Genomic DNA, 13563 nt, shown 5'->3' with positions numbered 1-13563 from the left:
CAACTCTGTATCTTCCAATCATTAATTCTTCCCTATGCATCCAAACTGCATTTAACACTGCAAGGTTCAGTGGAATAAAACACACAATAGGAGTATTTTTCCAAATATAGAATTATCTGACCATACGTAAAAGCAAATTGTCAATCAAGGTGTATAATCTAGATATAGAAGAATTTAAGGGCTCAATGTCAGCAACTGAAGACGAGTGTGAGGGAATAAAATCTGGTGAAGAGGAAATGGAAGCAGAGCCTAGCAGAGCTCTCACAGACCAGGATGGTTCCAATGCCTCTGCAGCAGCACACCTAAGGGGCAACGTAAGGACACTGCGAGAGAGAGACTGGAAACCTCAACTGTCACCATCTCACAATAATCAGTTCACCAACTAAAGTGACAGTCTCCCCATAACTTTCCCATAAGTTATTTAAAAAACACAGTCCTCCCCCAACAAAAAGATAGAATCTTTAAAAAACGAACAGATAGGAATTTTTTCATGCAAACAGACTTAATACAAGATGAGACATCTTCTTTAAAATATTTTAGTAACTATTTTGAATGGGTTTATGAGACAATAACATACTCCTGGGAATTTAAAAAAAACAAAACAAAACAAAAACTGTGTGAAATGAAAGAAATAAAAACTCCAAACAATTGTGACAATGACGTTAAAAGGTATGTATGTCTATTAATTATGTAGAAAAAACATACAGAAAGCAAAAAAAATCACATCCTAACTCCATTTTTGATGTAAGCTAGGGTTGTCTCATTAAGTCGGCATCTATGATTAAAGCAGAGATCATTTTTGGTACATAATGTATTGCGCTGTTAGAGCAGCATCTGTTTATTACACACCATAAACATTTTTCAGCTTTCTGAAACTACTGATACACAAGAAATGATCCAGACCTGGCAATTTCTATAATCTTTTTTTATTTCAAAAATACTTCCAAGGGTATTTCAAGAAAGAGTTAATAACATTAATACTTTAATATTTGCCATTCTATGAGGAAGCTTCAAGCTGCTGGGCACACAAAGAATTTTGTAAACTGACAGCTTTCTCTTCAATGGTTTGAGAGTTCATCACAACCCAAATCTTAAGTGTGCAATATATGTTTAAGTGTACTTTTAAATATATGACTTCTACCAACATATAAAACACATTAAAATAAGCCGGACTGACTAATAAAAATTATAATATAAATTTGAACCCAAAGAATGCAATTTATATAATAAAATTTTCAAATAATGCCTAAAAAATTCCAAACTCTTCACAAATAGGAGTGTCTAATTCTCAATACTCCATATTTCACTGTTATTAACTGTGAGTTATATAATCACCTGGACACAAAATCATATTGTTCACATTAAGCAAAACCATGTCTTTATATATGCACAGGCCCAGCCAGTGCAACTGTTGCTATGGCAAAATAAACCCCCAAACAGCATACATCGTCATCTCCCACAGGATAAAATAAAACAAAAATGTAAAAACGGTAAAATATAACAAAAGGCATCTTTTTTAAACAAAACAAAAAAGAAGAGATTTTATGGTTTTTGTTTGTTTGTTTTTACTGGGAGCGTGGAGAGGATAGGAGGAAGTTTTTTTAGAACAGCAACATAACAGGGTTGTCTGCAGGCTTCTTTGCAGTTGGCTTTTAAGGTCAGATGAACTTCAGCAAGAAAAGAGACAGCAACACACTGCTCCAGTGGCACCAAACTGCCTGGGGATACTGCCTAATGCCAGAACCCGGATACGATGCTGAAAGAGTTGAGGGCAGTCGTCTCATGTGTTGAAAACTCTGAGCCCAACAGAGCCACATGAGTATCTGGGGACGAAATCTGTGCAAAGTATCCTGACCTATAAAGGTCCATCCAAAGAGAAACATACATACATATTGTGGTACTGATGTTGTCCTATCACAGAATATTAGAGAACAGTTCAATTTTATAAACCAGATATAAAAACAGAAGTAAGGAACAGCTCAGAAACAAAGTTGAGTAAAAGAATAAAAAAGCAAACTGCATAAAGACTAATAAAATATTTTATTAGTGAGAACCCACTCGATGTTAATGAAAACATAGATATAGTTAAGTCTAAAATGGACATGAAGGGTATAAACCACTTTCGGGATGGTGGTTATCTTTGGGAAACGAGGAACTTTAAAATGATAGATGATTGACAGACAGATAGACATACATAGATAGATAGATAGATAGATAGATAGATAGATAGATAGATAGATATATCTAGAGAGAGACAGAGACAGAGAGAGAGTTAATACATACTAATTCTGCATGGTAAATACAAGGTTACCTATTCTATTTATACTGTGTACTTTGTGACTATTTAAAATATTTCTTAAATATTGTAAATCTAAGTCGCGAAAAAATTTAAAAGATGTAATAATATCCTTCTGAAACATACCAGCCTTACCTTAAAAATCATTGGTTTGGCTAGTCTCCATATTCTAAACATTTTTAATTACAAGCTAAGAAACTAAAAATTCTACCCGCTTTTTCACAAATGATTTGACTTAATAACAATTCAAACCAAATTCTCAAGAGACTTCATTCTTTTATTTCAAAATTGAACTCAAAAATTCCACTACGTAGACCTCCTAAATGAAGTTAAAAACACTTTTTTTTTTTTCAATTAAAGTTTATTGGGAGGGGGCAGGGGGTAATAGATGAGGGCAAAGGGGATCAAAATCATTCTTAGCAGGGGCTTTTAAATTACTGGTCCTATCACTTGTTAGTACAAACAGGCTTGAGAATCTGACGCCCATTCTTTGGCTGTAGCTTCCTTGGAGGAACCTGTCACTTCATTAGTCAATATGATCTTTTCCATTTTCTGTGTTTATGTGAGGTTTTAAACTTCTACTTGTTTAAAAACAATTCCTAGTAATTAAGCCTTTAGATACATCTAATGAAAGTTTAAAGAAATTCAGTCCCACCATGATAAGCCTTTTATCTTTCATTAAAATGTTCTGCAGTCAAATTTCTTTTAAGTCCAGCCCCATTTCTTTATAGGCCTTTAGAAACTTGACAGGTAGGTCATCTATAACTAAATAAAAACAAGGTGCCTCCCATCTACAATCACATTTGTATACTAAAACAAAAGTTTAATATACTTTTTGTCACCATGAAGAAAATATCAAAGATACTGTTAATTTTTCACAAAAACTGATATTCTCTCAAAATACAACCATCTGATTTAAAGAATTACTGACTTGTTAGCTTAAACAAGAAATCACATTCAACTTATATTGATGTTTTCTATCTGAAGCATGTCATGCAATATTGTAATTTCTCTCATAAATTTACTAGAGTGTGATCAAATCCTATCAACTCTGATTGGCATAAATTTGAAACAATGAAGCAATCACATCTGTTAAATAATTCTAGCTTGCTAGACATTTTAAAAGTTTATACAATAGCATAACTATATTTGTTTTCTCCATTAGACCTTTCCGCACTTGGTTTGTTTCTCATAAAGTTTTTTGCAAATACTGGGTTCAGTGTAACCTAATATACGAAGTGGGATATAAACTGAAAGACACGAAGATGGACAAAGTGTAAGAGACGGAGTAATAGAGATTGCATAGGTGTAAACTGTGTACACACCAGAAAATATTCTAATGAATTACAAGATCTCAAGATAGGGGAAAGTATTTGAATAAAATAGTATTTGAGTAAAAGTGTTTGAATAAAAAACTATAGAATATGTAATTCTATCCTGAAGCTACTCCTAAAAAATATGCATGTTGAATGTAGATAAAAATACATGAGCATAAAACAAACAATTCTAACAATAATTTATAAACCAAAAGATTACCATATAGGAAAAAAATCACCACCTATATTTCTTTGGTGTAAATCCCTAATTTTTGAAACTTACGTCATTTTATAAGAACATTATTGTGTGTGTGTGTGTGTGTGTGTGTGTGTGTGCATTTGTCTGTGGATATGGCAAATATACATATATACATATATATATGTACACATATATTGACTATATATACGTACATATATATGCTACAGATACATACAGATGTATATGTAGTCAATAGGTAAAAAGTAAAATATCCCAAAAGTAATTCTATGTAATTTTAAGGACATTTCTAATTAGCAAGCAAATTCAATGATGATAATAACTAGGTCCTAAAGATACTGAGTCTATGAGCTAAAATGAGAGATAAATATTAAAAAATAAAATTAGAACACTTAAATAACTTCATCAAGTTACTGATCCTTATTACTTTATTGACATCATGCCTAAAATATAATTAAGAATATGTAATAAGTCTACTAAAAATAGTTAAATTATTATAAATCTCATCTGGGCTGTTCATTGGTACCCAACCATATACAATTTTGAGACATTTGTCATCCTACTGAACTTTGTACCTGCCACGCCTCATGTGCATACATTGTCTTAACAGAAGATACCTTCTCAAAAGTGAATACCTCTTCAGCTTCCCTTCATACCAACCAGAGTCCTGTACGTACTCAAAACATATTTGCTGATCGACTTAACTTTTTTGAAAAAATGAGTCATGAGTCAAACAGTTCAAATTACAACAATTTTGTTTCCTATCATTAAAGTTAAAATTAATAAAACAAAACAACATTATGATCAAAGGAAAACTCCCAGAAACAAAGAACAAATAATTCTGATGTGAAACAAACTCAAAAGAGTGACAAATAACTTTTAACAAAATCTTGTGAGAATGTGGATGTTTTACTTTTGTCTGTGGATAAGGCAAATTTTCAGAAAACAAATAGTAGTACATACTGTTTTCCTACAATTTTTAACTTTATTTGGAATCATTGAAATGCTACGCTAACCAAAGACGACAACACTTTTTCTCCATTCTTGCCTCTTTTTTACAATTTTGTCATACTCACCTTAATATATAAAACTATTCACTATTTTTTAATATCTTGTAGCTTAATTTCTAATTAAATTCATTATGATTCTCCTTTACATTGAAACTCTCACAACTACTTTGTAACTTAGCTTCAATGTAAAGATATTTCTTTGATTACCATAAGACAATAACAGTACTAATATTTTACTGAAAGTAAATCTCCATTAAGTTTTATTTTCTATCTACATTAAAAAGGATTAAAATAAGAAATACAATTCTGACAAAACTGGACTGTAGCTACCTACCATCTACCTAATTTTTGTATTGTTTATGTTTTCATTCAAGAAATACTATGATTTGACAGACATTGGTAAAAATAAGTCAATTCCTGTGTTTATCACAAAGATAAGTAATAAATTAAGAATTACAACATGGAATAAGTGTTCTTCTACAAAAATTTATAGAAGGTGAGATGATATCACCGAGAAATCAGGAAACATTTTCAAGAACTACATCTTGCAGGATGAGTTAGCCATGAAAAGATGTAAGGAGTAAACCACATAAAAAGTTTTAGTTAACAAAGATTAATCACATCGGCTTATTTCATATCACTCCAAAAACCCCAAAGAGATCACAAATTTTTGGGAAAATAGAAATATAACATATCAAAGGAAGTAACTCAAAAGAAAAGTTATCATAAAAATCACTGAGTAGAAGCAAACTATTTTGCCCACAGTCGGGCAACAATCAATTTCCCACCTCGACTACCCTGGTGGGGAATGTCCAACTAAGAGAACTGGAAAAATAAACTTAACAAACAAACAAACTGGGGGAAGAAAATAATTCAAGGTAACGCCCCCAAAATGAAGGACAATTGCTTCCAGAATGATAGAGTCCTTTGAAAATCCAGTATAAATAATGAATAAAATCCATTCCAAGACACATCATCATAAAATTTCAAACAAAAAGATTCTAAAAACTTCCCAAATGATAAAAACAGGTCATGCACAGCAGAAAACAATGTGGAGGGGGAATAAAATAAAGGTGATAGACTCCTTGGTAACAACACTGAATGCTGTGAAACAAAGCCTTCAAAATTCTAAAAAAAATGATGTGCAACCTAGAATTCTATACCCAAAAAAACTATTAATCAAGTCTGAGAGTAAAATAAATAAGGTTTTAGTTTTTTTCTTTTTATTTCCATATAATGAGGAAGTTAAACCAGAAAAAACAAAACAAAACAAAACAAAAAACAATGAGCTGAGATCCACAGATAAAGAACAGAGAAAAGCTATCCAACCTCTGAGGATATCAAATCTTTGACCTTCTTCTACATCACATTAACACATCACCGCATAACTCTGAATGAAAATGGCAGGGGCAGCTAAAGAAATAGTAACCATAATAAATAAATCAGAGGAAGGAATTAGAAGCAAGTATTCTTTGTCTGGGCAAAGATGACTGTCAGATTGGAGAGAACTCTCATGACAATGGCTGTCTTCAGATGACAGTCTATACATTGAATCAATATCAAATGACTGCGAAGCTTACATACATTATAGAGTTATGCTTACATACATTATAAACAGTGTCACTTTGAAAATAAACAAAACTACGTATCTATACAAAAATGCACTTAGTTTTCACACACAATATGATTTAATTGGGTTATTTTGTAATTAGGTTTCATTTAAGAAATCAGTAACAAATTTTAACAATATAGTTTCTGTGAAGCAAGAGAATGATTATGATATGAGCAACAGTTCAAAATGGTTGTCAATAGTTATTAATTTCAGAGTCCCCCAAAATATTGATTGGGTAGTGTTAGTTATTTTTCATATTTTAAGTGCAAAATTGTGCCACTCTATTTGGGTGCCTTATGGACAAAATAAAATTTCACCTTTGAACCCTATTATTACTCATACTTCATGTACAGTAAATTTTCATTTATAAAATATCAAGGAAATCAGACGTCTTATAGCAAGAAACATGCAATGGGGGAAACAACAGAAAAAAAGTGTTTGAAGAAACAGAAAGATATCAAACTAAAAAACTTCTGCACAGCAAAAGAAACCATGAACAAAACAAAAAGGTAACCAACTGAATGGGAGATGATATTTGCAAATAACACCTCCGATCGGGGGATAATATCCAAAATATATAAAGAATTCATACAACTCAACAACAAAAAAACAAAAAAATCCAATTAAAAAATGGGCAGAGTACCTGAACCAACACTTCTCCAAGAACACATACAAACGGCCAACAGATATATGAAAAGAAGTTCAACTTCACTAGCTATTAGGGAACCACAAATCAAAACCACAATGAGATACCACCTTACACCTGTTAGAACAGCTATTATCAACAGGACAAGTAATAATAAGCGTTGGAGAGGCTGTGGAGAAAAAGAAACCCTCATACACTGCTGGTGGGAATGTAAATTGGTATAGACACTATGGAAAACAGTATGGAGGTTCCACAAAAAATTAATAATCGAGTTACCATAAGACCCAGCAATCCCTCTTCTGGGTCTTTACTCAAAAAAATTTGAAAACCCCTATGTTCACTGCAGCATTATTGATGGTGGCCAAGTCATGGGAATAACCAAAGTATCCTTCAATAGATGATTGGTTAAAGATGTGGTGCAAAAATACAATGGAATAGTACTGGGCCATAAAAAGAGATGAAGTAAGTGCCATTTGCAATGACATGGGTGGATCTTGAGACTATCATGCTAAGTGAAATAAGTCAGACAGAAAAAGTCAAGCACCATGATTTCACTCATATGTGGAATATAAAACTAGAAGTAACACATGAACAAACAAGACAAACAAAAACTCATAGACACAGACAACAGTACAATGGTTACCAGAGGGGACGGGGGTGGGGGATGGCAGAAGAGGGTAAAGGGGGTTAAGTGTCTGGTGACGGAAGGAGATCTGACTTTGGGTGGTGAACACACAATGCAGTATACAGAGATATAATATAGAATGGCACACTTAAAACCTATATAATCTTATTAACCAATGTCACACCAATAAATTTAAATAAAATTAAAAAACAGAAATGCTCTTATCAATTATTATAACTTGCCAATTTTACCCTCTTCTGAACATCCTTTTTTCAGTCTATATTTTTTGATATTGTATACAGAGGATGACTTGACTTAAAGGGATTTGATAACCACTCTGCAACATATGTATATTCTCTTTATATAAGTTTTTTTTGATAGGAAGCTTTTCTATGTATGACCTTTTTAATATTCCAACTTTTACTTAGCCAAATTAAAGTCAAAAATAGGAGCTGATCAATAGACTGGATATGTATAGGCATGTGATGCTTATATAATTTCATCTATGTAACTTTATTTTCTGCTTTTGCTGTTGTTTCTATTTTGTTGGGTATTTACTGTTTCAGTGAGCAATATCAATACTAAGGTGATCAATATGAAGACTGCATTGAGTCAGTATAGTATTTGTATTATTAAAGACACTTATATGTCGTCATTATTATTTAGTGCCCTATGAAATTTTTGCGGTATGAAAGTTCCTTTTTATTTTGCAAACTCTAAATTTAATAAGGTTCTATTTAATTAGTCCAGAATTCAAATACACATTCATGCCAAATTTTGCAACCACATGGGAGATAGGAGGAAAGATATTTGAAACACTTCCATGGGATCAACCTTGGTTTGCTCTCTTAAAATATCAATGCAGGTACCCAAACTACTTCACATGCTATCCACAAAATGGATGAGGTGTGAAAGAAATCTTGTATTTAATGTGACCTTTGGCTGTACTTTTACTTGTCATAATTATAAAGGAGCTACTCTCAGAGCCAACATAAGCTCTGTTATTACTCTTACAACTATAGTAATATTTCACTAAGTGCTTCACACTGTGACAAACTCCAGGCAGTATATATGGAAACTCCTACTTTTGTTACTCGGCATAATAGGCCTTTCTGAACAAAAAGCGTTCTGATATCATACATATGAATAAGTAAGAATGATTGCATGAGAATTTTTCTTTTTAATGTAGATTCAAATAAAAATATGTCAGTGTGGTTACCTAGTTCAACTTAAATCATCTATTCTCTAAATGAAAATTAACTAGAAATTTAAATTTAATAATCTAATTATGAACTTTAATAATGTAATATGCCATGTTAGATAAATACATGTCAAGAGGTAATTAAAAAGAAAACTACACAAAAAACAAAACCTTTAGGCAACTCTCTTCTAGAGATGCTTATTTTCCCACAAAAAATTTCAGCAAGGAAAAACATTTCAAAAATGGTTTAGCAAAACTGCCAAATTATCAGTATATGTAACATGTAACATGGTTTTTAAGGAAAAAAAAGACCACTGGATCATCCAACTTAAAATTATAAATTCTGAAGTTATAATAAATAAGGTTAGTTTTCAGTCCAGTATCAAATATGTTATTAGAAGATTCACAAGGCAAAAACAAGCATAAAAATTCCTGTATGATATGAAAACTTTAGAACTATCTACTATACTATAACCAACTTTGCCTACTTATCTTTCTCTTCCTAGTAGTAATACCTCCTGAATTGGTAGGTAAATTATATGTTCATCCTGGCTATTGTAGTATTTCATATTACCTAAATCATTGGTTTTGAGGATTTTATAATGTGACGCTAATTATTTACTTGAAAAATCTAACTGAAAACTTTGAGGGATTCACACTGTACCCTGCCACTCACACAGATGCAGTTACTTAGGCACTCATACCAACATTACCCAGACTCGGTTACTGTCTAACTCATCTGTTTGCTGATATCCTTTGTGTGTTTCGGACCCAGGATGGAGGCGTCCCTTAACTGCAGGTAGTAAACAGGGTTGGAAAGATCCTTTTCTCTTAGCCTCACACCAGATTCACATTGCTTTTCCTTACTCTCTGAGGTTCCCCAGAATCTCTTAAATAATTACATTTAAGTGTTTAAAATTACAATTGGTTACTTTCTTGTCTTTTTTATGCACAATTAAAAAACTTACCTGTGTATTAAACACTATATTTAGAGTCAATTTAATTCTTTGTGAACATTTCTGTAAAAATTTAGGCATCACATTCTTTTTAACAATATGCATATATCTAACCCTGATAATACCATTAATTTTACAAGAAAATTAAACTTGATCTAATAGAGCCCTGGCAATTGCCTTGGGTTCAAAAGTCAAAAGATCTGGTCTAAGTATTAGATATCTCTTAAGCAAACATATAATTTCTCTGAGGCACAAATTCTTCTTCCTCAGTATGTAATTCTTGTCCACTATATAGGATTACAAGAAGAATCAAATCAAAAAATTCAAGAAGTTCAAGTACTGTCTACTGTTTAAAAAAGATGACCCAGTGTTATGCAAAGTGAAAATATTTAGCAAGTTAAACCTATCAGAGATAAATACGTACATTCTCCAACAAAAATAAAACAACTCTGGTGAAAACTACGTATACAAAACTGAAATGGGCTACGAAAGACTCTTCAGAGTCAAACTAAGTGAGTCCTAATCGCAGTACCATCACTTATACTGTCAGCTGTGTGGCGATGAGCAAGTTACTTAACATCTCTAAATTTCTGCTTTCACATTCGTAAAATGAAGATAATAACTATACTTATCTCACTGTGAAGAGTAACAATCCATTAAAAGATAAAAACACTGTGTTTGCACCTAGTAAGTGCTCAATAAATGCTAGCTATTATTACTATAATCTCCATTAATGTCTCTTCAAAAACAAGTTCGAAAAATTATTTTGATGTCAGGGGAAAGTTTCACATGTATGTGCATATGTGTATGTGCACATGTGTGTCTCTTCCAATGAAAGAGTACTTAGATGACACAGGTAGTAGTCCACAAATACATGTTAACGGTGAGAACTGGGTGCGTTATCATGACAACTAATACTTACTCAACATTGGGGAAGGAAGCTTTTTTCTTCTAAAGAAGTACACACTGGCATACTGAAGCACATTTTAAAACAAAATTCCGGATCTAACAGTACCTACGGTTGTTCATCTCCAGAATAGAAAAGTCACAGACACGTACAATTATATATTTTTTTAAATCCGTGTATACATATCAAATGAAACCACTTTCTTTAAGATAAGTAGATGAAGAATATACTAAAGCAATATTCTAATTAAATATTCATATATTCAGTATTTCAAAACAAGAAATTTGGGTATATATATACATAATTTACAACCTGTGTACAGAGGTCATTTTCACTGTATTTCAACAGCCTCCTGACTTGAAATGTACAATGCTACTTCTCTCTGAAATGTTAAAACTGTAAAAGTACACAGTAATTCACTGCAAGCAAACACAAAAGAAAGACCATATTGTACACATGATTCTCTTTTACCCAAACAATTACTTTAACCTATTCATTAAACCCATTCAACAAGCGAGCCCTAATAACTACACTATCTTATGAAACAGAGTCAGAAAAAAGAAGACATACCTTATTTAGTTAAAAATAGAAACTTACATAATTATTAGCAAAGTCAGAGAAACCATAGCTTGCATTTATAAAGACCCTTGTCCATTTTAGCTCATTAAAGTGGTATAAAACTTTCCATAAGAGATATGATATGAAATAAATGTCATTATGACTGATATAAAAATCTATGTAAACATCATGCTGTTTTCCAAATACATATAATGGGGATTTAAGAAAACAAAGGCGACATCAGTCAAATTTATATCTCAGGGATCCAAATCTAAGTTGGATTTCATTTCTTTGAACTTTCCTAAAAATATTCAAGTAGTAAAATAGATTTGCCACCAAAATAAAACAACTAAGACTCAGTTATTTATTCTAAAGCAAGTAAGAAATACAGACCTGTCCTTTAGAGATACAAAGGGTAATGTGGACTGAGGTTTGAGGTTTAGATGTTCATCTCAGTTTACAGAGGATAGTCTGTATTATTAATTTGTAAGTGACTCTAGGATGAGTGTGCACACAACACACAAACATTCTATCACCGATAACCCTAAACAGGTAAATCTGGTGCTAAACAAAGCGTAACTAAAATTTTATCTCTACCATAAATTACTTTAAAAAAAAAAATCCATGGGCATTGCAATGAATATACTTTTGCCTTAGAGCTAATACTTTAATTTTAAAGAACCACAAAGAAAAAAAATCAAAACTAGTCAGTAACAATGCAGCGTCTAAAAGCAATAAACTCAAAATTAAGTTATAAATAATTTAAAGCATGTCATGAAGATATATTAATAATTCATCAGATAAATAATTTACTAAATAATCAAATAAATAAATAATGAAATACATAAATAAATCAGCAAATAAATAATTCTGCAAAATAACCTAAACAATAAGTCACCCAAACAAATAACAAACCTACAAAACTAGAATGATTTTCTGGATTCTGATAGTTTTAAATAAGCAAATGTACATAAACTAGATTGATTCTTGTTAGAATTAGAAGTATTTTTCAATGCTATTGGTAAAATCTTCATCTCAATACATAAGAACACATTTTTCAATTTTTAAAAGACAACTAGGATTACTTTTTATGAATTATTAACATGATTATATCTTCCTCTATATTTTACATGTATCTTTGCCTAACATATTTTCCCACAAACAATTGGACACTTAAAATATTCTTAACTTACACTTATTTTTCAAAGCAATACTTACAGTATAATAGTGCTATAGCCTCTCTGATTATTTTCCTACCAGAAAAGTCTTCTTCATTCACAAAGTCTTCCTTCACCAAGTCCTTGGAAATTTTCTGCAAGGGTAGAACAGTACGAATAACCTTAATTATTACAGATGGCATCCCATTCACTAGTGAACAATGTCTTATAATTCTACAAAGTAGCAATGGGATGTGGACATTATTAGCTGAAAACGATGTCAAGTTTTTTTAAATCTTTAATGGACTGAGTACCAACAGAAGCCAACTTTCCCTATTGGATCTGACACACAAGCTGTTAAAATTTCAGACATGAACACAAAATTTCAAAGGACAAAGTGATTGGCTGACATCTAATACTATCCTCAATTTGAGAAGCTCAAAGTCCCTGAAAGAACACATGAAATCACTTAACTGTTACAGTATGAATGTAGTGACAATCTAACTAGATCACCACAAAGAGTCAAAACACAATTGACCTCATAAATAAATCTTCATTGAGCATTTATTATAATTAAAGTTTTTAACCATCTACAGTATAGTATTCTTGAAATCCACGAACAGTAGATCCCAAAGTATGAGAGCCTTTCCTACAGAAATAAAGGCTTTGCAATGGGCTTTTGACAAATTTAAGGGAATGAAACAATATAGCACAACATTTGAAGAAAGGAAACTAAAATTAATCAAAGTATTTTACATAATTTATCTCAAGGAATTCTTAAAATAATAATTCAAGTTAGGTGATATTTTACCTATTTTACAGTCAAGAAAACAGGCTCAGTAAGACTATGCATATTGCTTAAGGTCTCCAAGTGGCAGGGAAGAGTCTAATTTTGTCTACACAAATTCCATGTGAAGGTTTGTTAAACTACAGATCCCTTATCTTTGAGCCCAACCTAAAAAAAAACAGCAAATCCTAAAACGTCATAAATCGAGTAGAGCAAAGGTCCTCAACTAGAGGCAATTTGCCCCCCACGAGATATTCGGCAAGGCCTGGAGCCAT

The 13563-nt window shown here is 31.9% G+C and overlaps 1 protein-coding gene across 6 annotated transcripts in view; it reads right to left on the bottom strand.

The window, feature by feature from the left end:
- TBC1D5 (TBC1 domain family member 5) overlaps positions 1-13563 on the bottom strand; it is a 510030-nt gene that overhangs the window by 460965 nt on the left and 35502 nt on the right. For 5 of the 6 annotated variants that reach the window (XM_033133071.1, XM_033133070.1, XM_033133068.1 and 2 more), the window contains exon 2: positions 12563-12656. The exons of the other annotated variant lie outside the window; for it this stretch is intronic. The gene's annotated coding sequence lies outside the window, so the exon portion shown is untranslated. The remainder of the gene's footprint in view (positions 1-12562; positions 12657-13563) is intronic. 6 annotated transcript variants of the gene reach the window in all.

Source organism: Rhinolophus ferrumequinum, chromosome 17, assembly GCF_004115265.2.
Source record: "Rhinolophus ferrumequinum isolate MPI-CBG mRhiFer1 chromosome 17, mRhiFer1_v1.p, whole genome shotgun sequence".
Classification (NCBI taxonomy): Eukaryota; Metazoa; Chordata; class Mammalia; order Chiroptera; family Rhinolophidae; genus Rhinolophus; species Rhinolophus ferrumequinum.
This window is presented reverse-complemented; position numbering and strand designations above follow the sequence as displayed.